General features: G+C 39.3%; 1 protein-coding gene across 1 annotated transcript in view; it reads right to left on the bottom strand.

The window, feature by feature from the left end:
• Nucleotides 1-5,160, bottom strand: part of FRAS1 (Fraser syndrome 1) — a 797,189-nt gene that overhangs the window by 3,726 nt on the left and 788,303 nt on the right. The gene's annotated exons all lie outside the window — the stretch shown is intronic.

The raw sequence follows: 5,160 nt of genomic DNA on the forward strand, positions 1-5,160 counted from the left end.
TACAGGGTCACTATGGGTCAGAACCGAATCAACGGCACTTAACAACAACAAGAACAATATAATAGAAAGAAGGTAACAGAATAAGAGAGATGAAAAACAGGTTGTTTTTTTATTGACATTTCACGGGAAAAAAAAGCCACTAAGCAAGCTGGTGTTAGGTCTCCTGTCTCTTAATCAACTTACTATTTAAGTATGTAATTTAAAGTTTTAACAAATGACATTGATTTCCTGAAATTTCAGTTATAATCAGTATTTGTTATTATATTTTCCTTTAACCACATTTATAATATTTAATATAATGACATTGATTTCCTGAAATTTCAGTTATAATCAGTATTTGTTATTATATTTTCCTTTAACCATATTTATAATATTTAATATAATGTTAAATAAGTACAAATTGACATGCAGAAATCTTTCTTGTGAGAAGGATACAAAAGCCTAAGACAATGATGTATTTTTCTCCTTTGTAAAACTTCATAAGCCATGAATTAATGGGAATTGTGAATTTCCATTAAACAATTCACACCTATTTTATTTCTTGTCACTGATTGCAATCCCCACTGTACAACATTACTTGTCTCACTTCCTCCCTGTTTCCACTCTTCTTTCTTTCCTAACTCTTCTGAACTTTGTCCTTGGGTAAATGCTGCCCTTTGGATATCAAATGGTTGATGATTCTAAGGTGTGTATACCTCTCTTGGGTTACTATCTACTTACAGACCTATTGTTTGGTTAGATGATTCTAAGGTATGTATACCTCCCTTGCATTACTGTCTCCTTACAGACCTACTGTTTGCTTAGCTATTGAGTCATGGGGGTGAGAGACTAGGGATGATAGTTTCAAGGGTTCCACCAGTCTCTAGCTGACCAATAAGACTAGTCTTTTTTATGATTTGAGTTTTGTTCTACATCTTTCTCCTGCTTTATCTTCTAATGTGGTCCCTTTCAGAGAAGTTGGCAGTGCTAGCCAGGTACCATCTAGTTCTTCTATTCTTATGGCAATGACATTTGAGTAGAAGTGCAAAACATGAACAGAATGAACAGACATTGGTCAGAGCATTTAGGGTGTGGGGGAGTGGCATGAAAGAGCATTCTAGGCAGAAAAGGGTACATGTTAAAAAATTGCAAGGGGAGAAGGCACTAAGTCCTTGTGTGGCTGTTTCCTTAATGCCTGCTCTGATACCAAGTTCTTTACCTACACTATCTAGTTTAATCCTCCTAAGAATCCACATAGATTCTATTCTTTTTCTCATTTTAAATAAATGGTTCAAGTTTCACAGCTATGAGGAGGTAAAAGGAATATTTGATAACAAACTCCCAACTTCAAAGTTAATGCTTGTCCCACCACCAAGCGGCACTGGGTAAACCAGTGTAACTGGACTCTGCCATGAGAGGCTGCTGGGAAGACAGACTCACCAAGCCAGGACTGTACTCTTGAGTATGTGAGTAATGAGGAATACTGGAGGTTTTAAAGCAGAGTGTAGCGTAGCGGTTACGAATCAGGATGCTAACCTCAAGGTCGGCAGTTTGAAACTACCAGCCATTCCATGGGAGAAAGATGAGGCTTTCTGCTCACATAAAGATTTACAGCCTCAGAAACCCTGTGCAGGGTCACTATGAGTCGGAACCAACTCCATGGTACTTAACAACAACAACAACATAACATAAATACACTTGAACGATAGAAATATGGAAAATGCAGTCCTGGTGTGGCTCTGTAAGATAAAGCACTGCATCACAAGGTTGGTTTGAACCACAGGTTGGTGGTTCAAACTCACCAGCCGCTTCCTTGGAAACCCTATATAGGGTTACTCTGAGTTGGAACAGATGTGAAGGCACTTAACAATAACAACAACATAATGTAAACACACTTGAGTGATGAAAACATGCAAAATGGACAAAAGTAAAACAGACTAGAGTCACAGAGACCACATAGGGAGCTACTAGTTGAAGTTAGGTGCTGGTGATGTATTCATCAAGATCAGAGGGATTCATTAACATGCAATATTATGCAAGAGGGCATAACCTTGCTTGCTGGGGACTTTAAATACTTATGGGTAAAGATCAAAGACTACAATTTTCAAATGGATTTTGCACCTCACTGTAAAATTGAGGTTTCAACTCATAGTGACCCTATGCACCAAAGAATGAAATGCTGTCTGATGCAGCATCATCTTAAAGATTGTTATGTTTGAGTCCATGGTTGCTGCCACTGTGCTAATCCACCTCATTAGGAATCTTCCTCTTTTTCATCATTTCGTCCAGTTGTTTTTGCTACTGTACCTAGAAGAGCAAGTTTCTAAGTCTCTTCTGATATCCATTTTGTTCTTTTTTTTCTTTCCTGTCTTTTAAATGACTTTTTGCTTTCATCCTATATGATGCTCTTGATGTTATCCCACAATTCTTCTGGTCTTCAGTCATTAGTGTCTAATGCAGCAAATCTGTTCTTGAGATGGTCTCTAAATTCAGGTGGGATATGCTTAAGGCCATATTTTGGTTCTCTTGGACTTGTTTTAATTTTATTTTGCTCTGTCTGAACTTACATATAAGCTATTAGTGGTCTTTTCCACAGTCAGTCCCTGGCCTTGTTTTAGCTGATGATACTGAGCTTCTTCACTGTCTCTTTACACAGATGTAGTCAATATGATTCCTGTATATTCCATCTGGTGAGGTCCACCTGGTATAGTCGCCATTTATGTTGTTGAGGAAAGGTGTTGGCATTGAATAAGTCATTGGTCTTGCAAAATCTGTCACGTGATCTCCAGCATCATTTCTAGTTCCAAGGGTATATTTTCTAATTACTGATCCTTAAAACTCACTGTTTCAAACTTTTGCATTCCAATCACCAGTAATTATCAATATATCTTGATTGCAAGTTTGATCAATTAAGACTGAAAAAGTTGGTAGAATTCTTCAACTTCATCATCACTGGCTTTAGTGGTTGGTACATAAATTTGAATAACAGTGGTATTAAGTGATAGTCCTTGCAGGCATATGGACATTATCCTATCACAGACAGCATTGTATTTCCAGACAGATCTTGAAATGTTCTTTTTGATAATGAATTTTATATAATTCCCATTCAATTTGTTGTTTCTGACATAATAAACCATATGATTGATTCAAAATGGCCGGCATCAGTCCATTTCAGCTCATTAATGCCTAGGATGATATTGTCTTTAAAAAGGTGTTCTTTTAAATTTCTGACTTCCAATTTTCCTAGATTTATACTCCAGACATTCCATTATTAATGGATGTTTGCAGTTATTTCTTCTCATTTAGAATTGTGCTCCATCAGCAAACGAAGGTCCTGAAAGCATTGGTTCACTCATGCCATTATAGTCAAGTCTATATTAAGGAGGCAGCTCTTCCCTAGTAGTATTTTGAATGTCTTCCAATCTGAGAGGCTCATCTTCCAACACTATGTCAGCCAATGTTCTCCTGTGATTCATAAGGCTTTCAGTGGCTAACCCACTCAAAAGTGGTCTGCTTCTCCTTCTTCCTACTATGTCTATCACTCTGGAACTTTTGCTGAAACCTGTCCACCATGAGTGACCCTTCAGGTATTTAAAATACAGATAGCATAGCTTCCAGCATTACAGAAACATGCAAGCCACTATATAGTACAACAAACTGATAGACAAGTGGTGGCTTTAATACTCTAGTGAGAAATTAAAACAAACACATAAACCCACTGCTATCATGCCAATTCCAACTCATAGAAAACTGATTACAGAGTTTCTGAGGTTGTAAATCTTTATGGGAACAGAAAGCCTCATCTTTTTCCCATAGATGGCTGGTGGGTTTGAATTGCCAGCCTTGTGGTTAGCACCGAACCTCTAACCCACAGAACCATAACCCAATCCCAAACCAAACTCACTGTCATCAGTAAAGTCCACTCATAGCAACCCTCGCTAGGGTTTCAGAGACTGAAAATTCTTCTAAGCAGACAGTCTCATCTTTCTCGGTGGTATTTGCTGCTGGTATTTGAACTGCCAACCTTGTGGTAAGCAACCCAATGCTTATCCTACATCACCAACAGCCTGATTGTGGTTGTTGTTGTTAAGTGCCATCGAGTTGGTTCTGACTCATGGCAACCATGTATATGGCTTTCTAGGAACACAGCTGGTGGGTTTGAACTGCAGACCTTGTGGTTCGCAGTCCAGTCCTGATCCTACAGTGCCACGGGATGAATGGAATATTGCTCTGAATCGTTTCTTGAAAATGTATCCTTGCCTTGCAGCTATTTTTAGGTACCTATTTTAGGAGTCCTGGTGTGATATTGTGGGTTAATGCACTAGACTGTAAATTCAGTTAGGAACTGCAAGGCTGGTGGTTCAAATTCATCAGATGCTCTTCAGAAACCATATACAGGGTTGCTATGGGTCAGAATGGACTTGATGGCACTTAACAACAACAACAACAACATGGGGCTATAGTGTAGTGGTTACAAGTTAGGCTGCTAATCGCACAGTCAGAAGTTTGAAACTACCAGTGATGCCAAAGGAGAAACATGAGGCTGTCTGCCCCAGTAGATTTATAGTCTCAGAAATCCTATACTGGGTTGCTATGAATTGGAACCAACTCCATGGCACATAACCACCACCATGGGGCTGCAGGATAATACATTTGACTGCAAGGTCAGTTTGAGTCATAAGAGCGGTGGATCAAACCCACCAGCCAATCCTCAGAAACTCCATACATGGTTGCAATGAGTTAGAACTGACTCAATGGCACTTAACAACAATAACATGGTGCTGTAGGCAAGTACATGGTACCATAAGGTTGGTTTGAACTGCAAGGTTGGTGGTTCAAACTCACTAACTGCTCATCAGAAATCCTACACAGGGTCACTATGAGTCGGAGCTGACGCAACAGCGCTTAATAACAAACAACAACAACATCAACAGCATGATGTTGTTGTTGTTGTTGTTAGGTGCCATTGAATCAGTATCGACTCATAGCGACCCTATGCACAACAGAACAAAACACTGCCTGGTCCGGGGCCAACCTCACAATTATTGCCATGCTTGAGCCCACTGATGCTGCAAATTTGCCAATCCATTTTGCTGGGTGTCTTCCTCTTTTTCTCTGACCCTCCACTTTACCAAACATGATATCCTACTCCAGTGACTGGTCCCTCCTGACAATATGTCC

This window comes from Chrysochloris asiatica, unplaced genomic scaffold (assembly GCF_000296735.1).
Source record: "Chrysochloris asiatica unplaced genomic scaffold, ChrAsi1.0 scaffold00214, whole genome shotgun sequence".
Lineage (NCBI taxonomy): Eukaryota > Metazoa > Chordata > Mammalia > Afrosoricida > Chrysochloridae > Chrysochloris > Chrysochloris asiatica.